We start from the raw sequence: 17066 nt of genomic DNA on the forward strand, positions 1-17066 counted from the left end.
TTGTAAGTACATCCAGTAATCCATCACGGACTTAATATCGTACGAAAACAAATATTTCGCCCCATGTCCAGCAATCCAATTAATCACATACGTCTTTTGTTTGGGAAAAAAGTCTTCTCCGGTAGAAAAAGTACATCCGATGTGATTTCTGTGCAGATAGTGCGCCAGCATCCAGACATCCCTCGTTGCGCCACACAGTAAACCATGTTCTTCCGTTGCTAACAGTCCATAGTTTGTGCAAAGAGGAGAATCGACCATATGAATTGTTTGTAATCGACGCCTGGTCACAAGTTTACGGTTTATGAGAATGTACCACATCGATCTCGCTGCTGTTGACAGTAGTGGAGTATGCACGGCACACCAAATGTGCTTCAAAGTTCTCGTTGCGTATTTGGATTCCATTATGTTGCGGAAATGGAAATCCAGCAAGCACAGATAGATCTCCCGAGTTGTGGGTATTCTCGTCGAAGGTATTTTTAAACTAACATAACTATAATCAACAATAAATGAGGCAATTTGTACAATAAAAGGCAAAATGTTGCCCACCGCTATCGGGGATTCGTACTAAGGCGGAACAAGTACTTCTATCAGAGCCGATGTTATGGTATGCTTTCGTTGTTGCCAATTTCGTATCATCGCTCGCATGTAAAGCGCCAAAGCTTTGTTTCGCACGTTGGTGAGGTTGAGGCCACCGTTCCGGAACTGTAGTGTTAACGTATCATATTTGATCTTAAATAACATCCGAGTACTAACATAATAACCAAAGGCAGCCCTGAGGCGGTCTGCAATACCCTTCGGTATTGGTAGGATCTGCGCTAAATGGGGCATTCTTGACGCTATGTGAACATTAGTGTGCGCCACACGTTGGATCATGTCAAAGGCTCTCAAGGAGAGGTTGCTTCGTACCCCTAGGCAAGCCTGATCAGGGGATATTGTCATGAATATCGCCGTTTTGCGACGAGACGCTAGTAGGCGTGCAAAGATTTTATACTCTGTGTTTAACATAGTGAGAGGCCGATATTGATGAACACTTCGACTCCCCGCCATCTTCGGGATGGGAAGAAGAAAGCCCGTCTCAAAGTCCGACGGTAGGTGTCAGGACGCCTCGTCTTATTGTACATCGACACCCACTGTGGCATCATCATGTCCGCGAATTCTCGCTAAAACTCTAACGTAATCCCATCTGGTCCTGGTGATTTATGGGCCGCTCCTTTTTTGAGTGCCACCTTTATATCGTCTTCTGTGGGTGGCTCCATAAGTGCTGCCTCATCCGTCTCTGTCAGTGTCGCTTGCAGATATTGCAATATGTCTTCCCCCACTTGACGGTCCGTCGGTGCTCCGGTATAAAGGTGGCGGAAATGCTCTAAATACTCATTTGCAATGCCATGTTGTGTTGTCAGTTGACGGCCATCTAAACCGTGGAGCACTATGACCAATGCCCGGTGGTAACGTTTGTGTTACCGCGACACATGGTGCATCGAGGTACGTTCCCCAGAGATGGTGTCGAGACATCTTGCCCGTATCGGGATGCCACCCAGTCGTCGTCGGTGATCGATAGGATTTATGCCTTGACACGATGAATCTCTGCATGATGTTCTGCAGACGGCACCCGGAATGACAGCTCACGAAGCATGGTGTAATAATAATAAAGAATGTCTCTTTGTCGTTTCGTCTTCTCCCGACCATACTGTATGAAAGCTCTTCCTATTGCTGGCTTAGTACACTCGAACCACCATTGAAGCACTGAGGCATATGTTGACAGACGGCGTTGACATTTGGCCCACACCTCCTCGACTCTCTGAATGACATTTGGGGTCCGCCAAAAGTGACGAATTGAGCTTCCATGTCCCGCGGCTTCTCCACACACTTTGCCGACGGAGTGATGTGGTACAAATGTGCCAGATGATCAGTAAATACCGCAGGCCATCGTTCCGCGTCGATTAACTTACCCCGTAGGCCAACCGAAACATGTTTTCGGTCTATTCTGCTCGCCTAGTGACTGGTAAAAAGAAGTACATCCCTCACGGTTTCTATGAATCCTGTCCCAGGTATCGCATAACTCCAGGTCCCGGCATAGTACTTGTAATTCACGACAGGTATTGTAATGCGGAGTCTGGTCTTTTCGGGCTAAAACACAATTGAAGTCATCACCTATAATGAAATGATTGAATCTGCCTATAAATAAAGGCACAATATCTTCGGGATAATATCTCGCACGCCCCCGTCTGTTGTCTGTGCCGGAAGGGGCATAACCTTTGAGAATACGAATTCCATGAACAGTTATCGCCAGTCCTCGTGCCGAAGGCAGATAAACCAGGTCGCGGACCAATATCGCCGTTCCACTGTCATTGTCCGAGAGGGGCGAGGTGCAGGAGATGTTTCCATGTACTTCCTGGAACTCAGGGATGTAGATTTCCTGCATCATCATTATATCCACATCCGACGCGTGTATCATGTCCCTTAACAATTGCTGTTTAACGTGCGATCTAATGGTATTTACGTTCACTGTCCCTATTCTGTATGCCTGGGTGCGAGTAGCTGTCATCCCCGCATAATGCTGAAACGACGAAAATTCACCGCATCAATAGTCCCTTTGCACATCCGCAGAGGGTCGCCCGACGGACGTGTCCCTGCGGCATTAGGTTTCTTGAGATGCGGACAGATGTAAGTCCCCACCAATAGAATGGTCCGCGTCGGTGATTTCTTCGTCCTGCGCATTCCAGCCAACATTATTGAGGTGCTCCAAACTGCCCTGTGCTGCACTGATGTGTGGCATCTGTGGATCTGTCACTGATTTAGGCTCCGCCGCAGATTGGGTGTCGGGCTCTGAGCGGATGAATCGTCTGAACGACATGACTTTCACTGTCCGAATTCATATGGTCAGCGACATCCGATGTTTGTGGTTTCACGTCAGACACAGGTCCATAGCGTTAGACTCATCAGGGCTCCCTAGAAGAGAAGGGAGCGTCTCCGCAGAAATTAGTCGGCGCTTCTTGCGGCGCTTTGGCTAGCGTTGTTTGCGGGCCCTAACCTCGGCCTCTGGTGTTGTCGAATCTTGTATCTCCTGCTGTCTCGCCACCGCCACAACGCCCTGGGGCCGTTCCGCTGCAGTGTCCATGCCTTGCGTGATGCTGTCATCCTCGTTCTCCACCACTTGAAGTGTCTGGGGTTGGAGTGTGGTCGGATCCATTCCTTCTTCAGTGTCGCCCGAAGGCGCCGCAGTCAGCGAGGGCGTTGGTTCGATAGTACGCTCCGACCTCGGTGTCACCTCCCCGAGAAGCGCCGTCCCGTAAGTCAGCGGCAGTAACGTTAATGTAGCTGGACACTGGAAGTCTCCGCTGGGGAGTTGCACGAGTCTCCTCTGCATACACGCAGATCGACGATGTGCTTCACTGCCACACGCGGAGCACGTCCGTGGCTATCCATCATAGATGACAATAGCTCTACACCCGCCGATGTTTATGTACGATGGCACATTCGCACCTACTAAGACTTCGACAATATGACCATGGGAGTGGCGGAACTGGAATCCTCGTTTAGCGACTTCAGTAATTCTATCGCGTGCTGCGTCGTCAATCATCTTTACGTAAAGAGTGCTGCTCTCGATTGATAAGTGAACTCCAATAAGCTCAGTGTGATTAAGATGCACTTCGTCCCTCAAGAAAGGTTCTATTTCAAAAGCCTTCGGTCTTGCATACTCGTTACAGAACGTAAACTGTATCGTGGTTTTTCGAAAATTGTGTGCCATTACGTTCGATTCAAACAGTAACACACGCGAGCAACGACGGTGTGAACACCGCTTCTTCCGCGAACGTTCGCAGCCGGGACGTAAACAAGTCGGAGCTGCTCCGCTACCAAAGGCAGACTGCGGCCATCTGGAAACCGTACCTGATCGCCTCAAATTGTTAACTTATCGCAATCTGCAATGCAGCGTCTCTCGTCCATTGACCCCTATTCGCAAATTACTGATTCCCATTTTTCAGTGCTGTATTGAGTGGAACGTTGTGTCGCACAGTTCGCGAATTTTGAGATGGCCGAATGAGAGGAGCAACGTGTCTTCATAAATTTTGCGCGAAACTCAAGAAACCCTTTACAGAGACACACCTGATGACAAGCGCTTTAGTTCTGCGCGGTGTTACTAATGGTTCACACGGTTTGAAAAAGTCCGGGTGGAAGTTAAAGATCACCCTCGTTCAGGACACCTTTCGGCATCTACCGAAGACGCTCATATCAGGGGCGTCAATAAAATTATACGTCCCAATCGCAGGCTGACTGTCCGAGACACTGCGAAAGAATGTATCATTTCAGTTCGATCATGTGATGAAATCCTGACACAGCAGCTTGCAATACATTGTGTTGCCGCCAAGTTCGATGCACGGCTCATGAGTCAAGGCCTGAAAGACCTTCCCCTCACAATCTGTGAAGAACTTTTGGATCGCGCAAATGAAATGTTCCTTAAGAGAATCATAACGGTGATGAGACGTGGGTCTACGGTTATGATGTTGAAACCATGGCTGAATCTTCACGCTGGGTCCGGAAAGGTTCTCTAACACCATAAAAGCTCATCAGTTAAGGTCAGGTCAAATGTCAAAGCCATGTTGATAGTTTTCTTTGACTTTGAACGATTAGTTCATCATGAATTCGTCCCATAAGGACAAAATGTTAATCGATGGTACTATCGGGGCTTGTTGCGATGCCTGCGAGCAAATGTGAGAAGTAAAAATGCTGAGACAATTCAAGGCTCTTGCATCACGATGAGGCATATCTACATTCAGCCCTCTTGGTGCGTGACTATCGCACAACAAACGAAATCACTGTGTTGCGTCGTCCTCCGTAATCTAAAGACGTCGCCCCTGCGGCCTGTTTTTTCTTTCCTAAGGTGAAAATCCCTTTGATAGAACAAGATGAGATAAAGGAAAATTCGCAGACGGCCCTTCGGGCACCATTCAAATATGCCCATAACTAGAGATACAACGTCTCTTCTGTTAGATTCCGCTTGATACGAAAACCTTCCAACCTAAGAGGATGTATTCATTCAAATATCTGCCAGCTCGCTTATCTCTCGACACCTAATTGTACGACATACATGAAACACAGCTACAGCTGCACACACACTTACATTAAATAATACAATAAAACAGATAAAATACACAAACTATTATAGTTTCTGCTATAGGGATTATTGCTATCAGTTAATAGTAAGATAGGAAAGTGTGCGTGTGTGTGGAGGGGGAGGGGGGGCTTACTGGAGTTATTCTAAGAGAACAAAGGAACTGAATAAGTTTGCTGGCGTGTGTTGGCAGATTAATGTAGCAAAAGTACAGCTCGATCACAATAACGAAGTGTCAGTTATTGGGTTTACTCGTGGCATCCGACGATCTGTATCCTAAATAGAGCTAGATTAATCACAATAGTGATTAATAATTGAATACAGTGGACGTTAAGGGCACATCTGCAAATAGTCTCAAATTAGTTGTGAATAAAACGATGTCTTCTGTTACGCTTCCCAGAAATATCTAGGTTCAATTTTATTTATCTGAGTAAATTACTGTAGACTTTAATCTCATATTTAACGCCCTCAAAATATATTTAAATAAACAATTCTCTTAATATCAAGGTGTAACAAAAAAAGAAGGACGAAGATATTACTCAACGTGTAAACCCTGAGGTAAATACCGATTATATCATCTAATTGTGAATTTCTCTCTGCTACTAACACAACTGACATTTGCATTAACAGTGTTACTTATTCTTTAGAATAATTATTTTTATCGTCCATGAAATTCGTCTCACTTTATCTGTTATTAGGGTAATGATTCTGTTGCTGTGTTCTATCAACGAAAATGGGAATCTGGTTTCATGTCACAGAGATATTCGCTTGTCTATCCTGTGCCTCCGCTGTCGTGAACGATGTACTCTGGATCCGACGCTCTACTGTTCTCGAAGATCACTCATCTGCTGCAAGATGGCGGTGGCAATCGGGATAACAACTAAAATAATGACCAAGCCTGAAATAAAAATTTCCAGCTGCCTCGTAGCATCGATTACGGCAGAAAATGAATAAACATTGTTTTTCAGACTGTATCTTATCGGTTTAAAAACTGATACACAGATATTGCACTTTAGCAATGACGGCAGCACAATTACGTATTAAGGTATCTAGCTGTAGGATTATTACTCCACTCAAAACTAAAGGCTGGAAGCTTGCCATTCAAATTTCCAAGCACAGGTTTGTGCTAAGTACATGACAGTTCTGTGTTGAGAATGAGTTCAGTAAAATTTCCACTCGCTAGTAAAGCGAAACAACGAAGCTAGCCTTTTATGTCACGAAAACTAAGCTCGATTGTAGTAACAGAATTTTCTCAAAATTCTCCTAACTTTCAGTGTTACACAACATAGTCCCACCTTGAACCAGTCTGCTCATCAACTGTCTCATTTTCGTTCTTCAAACTTTTGCACTTTTTCTCTGCTGGGCCTATGCTCCCAGAAACAAACAAACAAACAAAATACACAGGCACACTGCAAATAATATTACAACTCAACATAATAATGCCAATTTACACAACCCTCATTGGGTAACAAAAACACTTAAAAAATAAAGGTAGTACATACAGTTCTGTGTAGGTCTCTACGAGATATCGACTTACTGAAACACTGTCAGAAGAATACCAAAAGGAGGGCCGAACTAAGTCCGTCACAACGTCTTACTGTCGCAATTAATTGCTAAACACAGCAACTGATTTATATGCCAGTTTTGTTAGAAATTACATCAAGTGTTACAGAAATATGCTGGTATGTCACTCTCCTCTCCAGTAAGCCTAGATTTGACATTAATGTCGGTCATTATAGTTTATTTTTACATGACACATTTTCTCATACCCAGCACTACCGCTAGGGGTACTCCAGAACATTTTTGTGGAAATAACTGTAGAAACGATGAACCACGTTTTTAGAAAATTTGACTGAAACTGCTGCCCACGCTCCTGAGTCAAACTGCTACATCACTTCCGTTTCTCTCACATCCTTTGGATTGTAGGTGGTTTAGGTGGCTCTTACCCGCATAGAAACCTTCACTTACCCGCACAGAAACCTTCACAGACGCGTGAACAAAAAGTCACCAAAGTTTCATCGTAATCATCTGAATAGTATAGAAACGCATCGAAAACGATCAAACAAACATTCATTTATACATATTAAATATCAAAGCTCAATCAATTTAGTAGGTAAAAATTTCCGCTTCGACATTACAGATATGTTTATTTACTTGTGATTCTTCCTTTAAAGTGGTCGGTGGATGGCAGTGAAATGAATGGAATCTAATGTTACAATGTTGCCAAGATTATGAAAATAATTTTGGATTTATTTCTTGAATATTCTATGATCTTTCAACTGTGTGTCAGGAACAACAATATTCGATATGCTCCACAGTATACCACCGTGTCAGACGATTTTAATTCACTCCCCGAGTCCCCTTGAGTATGATTGTAAAGTTAACACTTAAAATATTCGAAAATGGAATACTGCTGCCCGGGTACAAGCACAAAAGATGATGGAAAATTTGGATTTATTCTGCACGGAACAGATCCACGAACAGGTGGGGGGGAGTGTATCTTGAGAAACTTGAGGAGTGCCTGCATGAACAGTTCGCTGGAGCAGACGAGTGAGAACTGAATCATGATGTGATAACAGACCAGTAATCGTGCGAAATTCCATCGTCATTTTTTAACCAACGCATGGCTTAAAACAGTAAAATCACCTGTTCTCTTCGCCATTTTTCCACTGCCGCATGTCTCAAAGAGCTAAAAATTTATCTCTGGTCCTACAGACCATCACAACCCGAAGCATTAGATTTGTAGTTGCGGTATGGTAATGGAACTCAAATTTTGTCTTTTTCACTTGATAACATTACGGTAGTACCAATAATAGACGGAAGCTGCGGTGAAAAATTGCTGGGTAAAGAGAGGGTGAGAGAGAGACTGATGCGTAATCTGTTCGATTTTTTCAGGCTAATGCCAGAATTCATTATGCAATTGTTTTGCTGAGTCTACGAACTAGAAGCAAGAATCTGTGTTTGGGATAGCTGAAAATTTGAAAGCCATGTCACAAAATGAAAACAACGAAAACAGATAATTATGCTGCCTAACGAATACGTTTGTCTAACAGTGCTCATTTCGTGTAATGCACCACGCAGTTAATTAATTTCTGGCGTAGCTGTTACCTATTTATTAATTAATGCACCATATTATAAACAACATTTCGTATAATGATCTCATCTAATTGCACGGGAAATTAATTACAATGACATCCATGTTCATGATACTGCATACTAGGAACAGAAATTCATAGTGTTAGTTCCTCTGTTTTATATCGTAAATTTATTATTAAATTACCAAATATGTCCCTTTTACTATCAGCAGCATGAAAAATAGGTACTAGTAACACAGGCCTGTTAACGCCCTCTAGGCGTAGAGATGCCAGTATTCGCCTTGTGCGATTAAAAACTAGGATACAGGAAGATGGTAAGATCTAACCTAAACTACCGTGAAACAGAAGCTACGTTTTAAGACTGCACCACTCCAGATAAAAAATTCGTTTGACAAGTGGCTGGCTGAACGCAGAAATTTCCATTGGACACTGATTGAACATTGGGCAGCAGTAACACAGAATAATAACTAAAATTCATGACCGGTTCCAACCGAATACGACCGACAGCAAATTTCCCGTCTAGAAGGAAAATAATAAATATTAAAGTTTCACGTTCCGTCTGCTGCGAGGAACTGAATATGTTATGACGGTAATTCTCGGGAAACGTAAATGTGGATGATCCTACGGGAATTGAAACCGACGTCTTTGCAATACGAGTGCAGTGTCTTACCATTACGCCACCTCATTAGTTTTGTTTGTTAAATCTGTGTAATCAGGAGGTTTTATATCTAATATGGTTCTTAAACGTACCGTGTAGTATACCGTTCACTTGAGAAAAGAACTTTATTTACGTGAAATATGAGGTCGCACTTACACTTTTTAATGTCTTGCCTCTATCCATAGCCTACACGACCCACCACCGTCATGACTACGTGTATTAATGTGTCACTACTGGTGTGCTTTCACACATTATCCTAAGTATTAACGTAGGCGAAAGCATTCTTGATAATTCATTGTTCTACACTGTGGACTTCATTTGGCTGCGTTATAACATTTAGAATAATCATATTTCACCTTTCACAATGGCATAATTTAGTTGAAAATCGATCTGGAGATTGACCGAACATTCCGATAACACATATTTTTTTCTGTTACTGAAACATAAATAAATTACTATGCCTCATTAGACAATAGATTACGCCCAAGAATAGAACTAAGATTAACTTGCCTTCATAATCAGAACTTCAAAGTGATTTTCGACAACAGATGACTATGAATTCATAATGATGTTTGCTACAAGGGCAGTGAGAATCATTGAAACAGGGAACTGTCGTGCATCATATTGTGGGTACACTGCACAGTGTCAGCATACTCTCGCATCACTATTCAGTATTAAAAAAGACCATCAGGTAAGCAATTTGTTAGTTCAAAAGTAATCACAGTTTAATGTTGTGCCCAATAACGAAGTGCAATGTAACTGAACAGGAAATTTGTGTCAATTCAAAATACGGCCTTTGTGATGCATAGCACAGACTCATATTTCCTTATCACAAAGTATTTAAACTAGTCGTGCTGGTTAAATTACACTTTTCTTATAATTTTTGAGAATAAGGCATATTGATAGTCAATTTAACAACGTAATTATCGTCTTCAAGCTCCAGAAATTTGTAGATTACCGATAGAAACTTAGCAAATTGTTTGAACTCAGGTTGAAATTTCAGTTTGTCGCGCAGTCCTAACACCATATCACAGACGATAGAGATTTGCAGTTTACACCAGAAACGTATTGAGGAATGTGTGGATACTTATAGAGCCTTCCCAACCCCAGGTTTTGTCAACCATACAGCATGTCATGATTACGAACAAAATAATTCTGTCCGTTTTTTTTGTCAATGTTTTCTATATGTTGGCATCCTCGCTGATACTACGGAGAACCTAATTCTTTGTTGCGCTTTGCCGTTTCATTGTCTGCTTACTGGTTAAATGGATGAACTCATTTTTTGTACTTCTTGTTTATTCTGATTGACGATACCAACTGAATATGGTAATGATGTAATGATGGAAGCAGAAGAAATGAATTAAAATTAGTGCCGGGGTCGGGACTCGAACCTGGGTCCTCTTGCTGGGCAGAAATGCTAATCATTACACCAGCGCAGCATTATGTTCAATACTGGTGCATGAACTACTGAAGTCGAGTGCCCTCCCCAACACAAAAGATATGGGTTGAAGTTCGTAGTGGGGAGGGCACTCGACTTCAGTAGTTCATGCACCAGTATTGAACATAATGCTGCAATGGTGTAATGATTAGCATTTCTGCCCAGCAAGAGGACCCAGGTTCGAGTCCCGACCCTGGCACTAATTTTAATTCATTTCTTCTGCTTCCATCATTACCGCAGATAAAGATGAGACTTAAATCTCTCAGTGAAGACTTTAATTATAACAACGGAATTGTGTTTCGTTCATCTATGTGCGATTACTACAGCATAGAAATTAAAATATTTTAAAAAATATGATTAATTGTTTAGAACCTGGAATCTTTTGTTATTTATGTGGATATTCGTGTTATTATAACGGAACAGTAGCGGCAGGCTGATGGGCCGTTCCCGTACGGCGCAGCTAAGAGAGTCTACTTGCGAAAGAGAAACAATCGAGCAAAGTTTGATTTAAAACTAATACTAATCATACTTCGCTACATGTGGCTGGACCGGTATACCAACTGGAAACCCAAGCATATGGCATGCAAGGCTATTTTTCATCACTTAACTACGGTTGTAGTTCTGGTCTATCTTCTGCCACAGCCTTGAAAAAAAGTGCACATCCACAATTGAATGTATTTGTAAAACAGGAAACGGAGGTATAAATACTGTTAAATAATAATTTAACATCATGATTTTGAGGCCAAGATACACTCTTACATTGCAAAACAATACAGCAACAGCAACAAAAAGGAAAGCAGAAAAGGAAGTGCTCACAAATATTTCCTTAAAATTTCACTTGTTTCACCAAGTGTTCGAGATTCACGCTGTCAACTGTAACACACGATTCCAGTCGCTGCTATTAGTATCTCTTGACAGCCTGAAAAAATTCTGCTAATAACACAGCACATGCTGCGACAGTGCAGTTATTAAATCCTCTTGGATCGTCGGAACTTGTGCGTAGTGTAACACTGCATGTATCTAGGCGAGCGTTTCGGCGGCCTGGAGTTGGTAGAAGGTGAGGTGAATTTGCTTTTCAGGCTGAGCGCTGGCGGACAGCTCGCGAGCCCAGGTGCGGTTACGAGCATCTGGTCGAACATGGAGAAAATCTCGGTATGGAGAATTTGGACGACGCGTAGATCGCTTAATAGGGCCGACTGCGCTCTAGCAATGCCTTGTGTCAAACTGAAGATGGTTTAATACATCTCTTTGAAATTCGGCAATAATTCAGTCAAATATTAAAGCAATTCTAAATACATATGCGATCTCAGAAAAATGAGGCACATATAATGACACAACAGTGTTTTCAGTATCTTTAAAACTAAAGAAGCTAATATTTCACAGAGAATAAACATTTTCTCGTGAACCTCTCAATGAACAACTTTTAAAAGATTCATGCGATTTCAGTATACGGCATATCCGACGATAACATTGCACTATATGGCTAAATGGCTCTGAGCACTATGGGACTTCACTTCTAAGGTCATCAATCCCCTAAAACTTAGAACTACGTAAACCTAACTAAGGACATCACACATATCCATGCCCGAGGCAGGATTCGAACCTGCGACCATAGCAGTCCCGCGGTTCCAGACTGTAGCGCCTAGAACCGCTCGGCCACCCAGGCCGGCCATTGCACTATAGCTATCATGTCTGAAAGTTACATATTTGTACGTATTTTATTTCTTGATTCATTACGTTTTTTAAATATCTTTTCCTTATGCTAATGTTTGTCAGAACATCGTATACTCCACAATTGCATAGCAAATGAATACAGCATGAATGCCTCATATTCTGTCACATTTGTGTATTTATTTGATTGACAGTTTACTATTTTGCCAGTGATTTTATTTAAATATTAATTGCAACTGATAATACAAAATCTTGGCAATTTAAGAAATTCTCAATCGCCTGTGCCAACTGACACCATCTTTAGTGCTGAAAGACAGTTCCGACAAGCGGGCCAAAATAATTGTTTAAATAATGTTTAACGCCAATCTTTTGTCACCTATTGTGAGCACATTTGTGCAAGAATAGTGGCTTATTTATTTATTGTAAGTGTTCTGAATGTGGCGGAATTTTTATAAAATTTCCTTATTTAAATATTGAGGTAATATATTAGTTTAGTACAGGAAGACGTCATGTTCAATCAAGCCCTGTCTTTGGGACTTAAGGACGATGTATATTTGGTGGGGACAGCCTTCTGCCAATGGAAAAGCAGACAGTAGTGGAACATCATGGGAGTCAAGTGGAGACTGAAACTTTTCGAATGAAGAGCTGAAGGGAACGATTCTGGACACTTCGACATTTGTGCTGGGAGAAGACAGACCCTATGGTGACGAGTGGTATTCGATCGTGTAGGTGACTGATTCCGGGCGATGAACGGCGTCTACCATCGTTTAACTTCTGAAGGGGCGCTATATTCGGAGAGGTCTGACTGTGCCCCGGAATAGGACTTTAACTTTTTCCGCTTGTATTACAGAACTGAGGACAGACAGAGTATGAGTTACTATTCTTTACATTTCTTGTGTTAATTTGTCAGCCATCATGTTGAGCTCTGAACTATCTTCATCTGGTGAATCTTTCATGTATGTTGATACCGAATTGGACTTAGTTTTCGCGAGTCTTTGATAAAAATTTAGTTTCGGGATTTTGCTACCACTTTATCTTAATGCTCTGAACGTAACATCACTGCATTTAATAAGAGTAGTTTCTGTCTGTGTTTTAACTTAATATCATAGGATCACTTCTCATTTATCTGAGATGCCAATTTTGAATTATTCAGCATAATTCTTTTTCGTCTAGATCAGTTACAGACCTTAGAATAAAACCTCTTACATCAAATTATTCATTCATCTTTTACTTTATATTTCGGTGTATTTTATTAATTCGCAGTTCTAGTCAGTTCATGGACTATTTGACTGCAGGATGATAGCTTCAAGTTATTATTTGCAGTGAATTAGCTGTGGGTCATGAAAGCAGACAGGCGCTGCTCTATACTATGACTTCATCGACCTAATCTTTTTAAACACAGCCGTGCAGAGCCCAAGTACCATTTAGTACGAGTAACCACAGGTAAAGACGCAACTGGTTTACTCGTATAGGATGCTGTTCAGAAGAGCAACTAAACTAGCAGTAGCCGTTACGTTCCATTCAGCGACACAGAAAGATTTTGCTGCGTGCTTTCCTGACCACAGTCGACTAGTGATCTGGACATCCAATGTGCTGGTACCATATACGTCTGCTTATTTCAGATGGTACTTCTAGAAGAGTTGGTAGCATATGAGTGCGTCCTTTATCGGCTTAAGTTTCTTCAGCGAAGTAAGGAGTAGTCACGTAGTATCAATAAACGCCCTCCAAAGGTTTATAGTTCAGTGTGTCTGATGTTCAACTTGTCTCATCGAGAGAGGATACTCAGCGATCACTACTGCGTTCTTCTTACATTCTATTGCCCATGATTTGCTGAGGCAGTTTCATCGGTAAAGAGCATGCTATGAAGAATATTTCCTAAAGTTGCATCAGAACCGAGTGACAGAATTCCGTGCGTCTCCTGCAGTCCCCCTGATTAATCTGCTGATGAAGTACTACATGATACACATGACAGCAAATGCAAACTGCGAACAACATACTTCTTATATCTCTGGAGCTAACTGTGAACTGTGAGCAACAATCACCAAATAAGAAATTCGATCGCATTGTTTGTAGTAGGTATGCTTCTTATACTCTGCAAAGTTTTCCAGCACACTTCGTATCACAATTTTTGCACATACGGTGAATTATCATTTTTGCTGGATACGCTGTCGATATATTTTGGTGTGAACAACTCAACCACATTCTTAGTCTCCCTTTGCTTTCTTCATAAAGAAGTAACATATATAACTTCTATTGGTTTCTGACAAACATTTATTTTTTCAAAATAACTGGCACTTGATACACGTGAGCAACGCAGACATAATGAAACCAACATTTCTTCTGCGCCCCCTTTATAATAGTACAAGGCGGTGCAGCACTCCTTATCCAAAATGCCGTGAGGGTATGAAATCATGAGCTTCATGTTCAAAACAAATAAAACCTAAGCTCTAAAAATCGCAAGTATTCTAATCTAGTTATACTGTTTTCATAGGTGAAAAATCATTGCATTCCTCTCTTTCAGAACTACGATAGTAGAAGCAGATATTTACATTAGTCCCATTTGAAAAAGTGAAGTTGATACTGATAACTCTGTAATTAAAATAACTATGAAAAGAGACTATGCATTGTCTAGTGTTAACTTTCTCAGTAGCAAGTCTATGAGAACTCCATGCCACTTTGCATTTAAATGACTTTGATTTCGTAAAACATACATTTTAGCTGAGGCATTCACGGTGTAGATTTACACACCAGTACGTACTTATTCCCACGTGAAAACATGTACTGAGGCTCTATAACTATGCCATCACGTCATAAATCTGTGAAAGAGTTTGGGAAGACCGAATTTAGCTTTTTGTCTTTTGCTCTATTATCTATGGTCACTGAGCGATTGAATGGATGATTTAGATCCGCTTGCTGGTTTTACATAAAACCAAAATATCTTTGGATAACTGCCAGATCTACTTTCTAATTCATTTAACGCTTCTCGCATCGCCAGGCTTACGCTCATTTTGGCTTTGTTCCGATTTTATTTGCCATCAACGCTTTTACTTCGCTTAAATCGGTGATTTAGAAAATCTCTTTGTTTCCTGACTCCATGATGTGTGCTCTATAGAGCATTAATTATCCAGACATTGCGGACAAAGTTTGCCAGATGAACGAATGTCGTTATCATTATAAATTAACCGCCTGTTGACCAGTGACGGTATTTAATATTAAAACTACGATTCCATTTAGTGAACACAGATGGTGAATCAACAACAATGTTCAAACACGGCAGTTTCACCACGGTTGGTATTTCCCATACTTCGCAACGTTGCTCCACAGCTCTACAGTTTATTGCATAATGTTATTTAATTTTATTCATTTGTGCTCCAGATCTCCATCCGCAGAGCTGATTCTTTTATGTTAACAACTCATATATTTAACAATTTGTTTCTTGCCACACTCACCATTAAAAATATTTCCCTACCTTTCTTAATATTCCTTTTAACACCAGAAACCATTGATGCTGCATCCGTCTTATGGTCACTGATTCCCTCCTCTACGTTGTTTCAAAATGTTCATTTCTGTTAGTAGAGTTACAAGAAGTTGCTTTGTCAGCGGATTCAGTTACAACGTTGACCGGAAAAGCAAGGTTGCAGTTTCCCGTCCAGGTCGTGTACACAAATTTAATCTGCATGATAGTTTCTAAACAGTTCACAGTCGGTTGCAGATTCAAAGATTCATTGGCTGTGCCGAAAGAATTTCTGCGTCTCTCCTAAGAGTGTAGGGGAGATTCTGCGTAGTTAGGTGAGAGGTGTCAGTGGAAGTAAAACTAACGATGAGCAATGAGTCATGCCCGGATAGCTCAGCTGGTAAGAGTGTTTGAAAATAGGCACGTTTATAGATTCGAGTCCCAGACCCGCATATAATTTTAATCTGCGTCGGAATTTGAAATATTATGTGGTTTTTGCGCCATATATAACCAACAAGTGCGACTAGAGAGCTATTCGTTAGTAATTAACTCTGACACGCACGTCCTTTGCTCTATGATAAATTAATTAAGGACTTCGGCTGTAATCAATGGTAATGGACAAGTTGGTTTTAAAAACATCGCAGTAATGTTTCAATAAAAACCAACAAACAAGATATTTCAAGTACATGCATCGTGGTTTTTTTATTCAGGTAAGGCATAGTTATTTCTAGGGTACCAACATATTTTTAAAATCATAAATTTTATCCAAAATTTGTTCTTTAAAGTACGTAAATGAGCACTTAACATTGTTTACTTCATAAATGAGTACAGTTCACACGAGCTAGCGTTGACTTATTACTGTTTACTTTCTGGGCGAATTAACGAAGCTTTAGTGTAAAACCTCTAATAAATACGAATTTAAAAGGTGTTAGATGTTTTAATTCGTGATACTAAGAGTTACATTACCAATTTTCCAACAATATGTGATAGCAAGCTCAAAAACAATTTATGATTCAGCAGAGAACAAAAATAATTTTATTTTCACCTTACCAAAGCGTGTATACAATGTTAATGATGACCCATAACATGTCTGTCACCACATTGTCACTTAAATTCACGTACACAACGATAAAGGACACAAGTAGTTTACCTTCTTAAATACTTAATAACGTTTACCTGATTAACAACAACTTTTGAACCACATTAGCATCATGAACGCATTAGCGTTCCTTATCTGAGTCGATGTTATCCACGTCATTCTCGTTTTTGTACAAACTGTCCCTGCAAATCATTTTCCTGCCACGAAAACGCACACGTTACTCTACTACTGGCAGACATCTTCTTGGCACTCACCGCTGTTTACATGTGTACATTACGATAAACCTCCCATTCGAAAGAATTTTAAATTCTAGACAAAACGGCGATTTCTCGGTTTAGCGCGTAACTCTCAACAAATACGAAAAAAGGGACATCATGTATCTTGCTTATCATGTATTGATGTAAGTTCAGAAACGTTCAGGAAAATTCAAGAAGACCGAAACATAAGAGGAATGAAGTATGGAGGATGTGCAGTGAAGTCGAGACGAAATGGGTGATTGAAGAATGTGGAGAAATCGAAAAATAAATGATTGTCGGAAGAT

Source organism: Schistocerca cancellata, chromosome 3 (assembly GCF_023864275.1).
Source record: "Schistocerca cancellata isolate TAMUIC-IGC-003103 chromosome 3, iqSchCanc2.1, whole genome shotgun sequence".
Classification (NCBI taxonomy): Eukaryota; Metazoa; Arthropoda; class Insecta; order Orthoptera; family Acrididae; genus Schistocerca; species Schistocerca cancellata.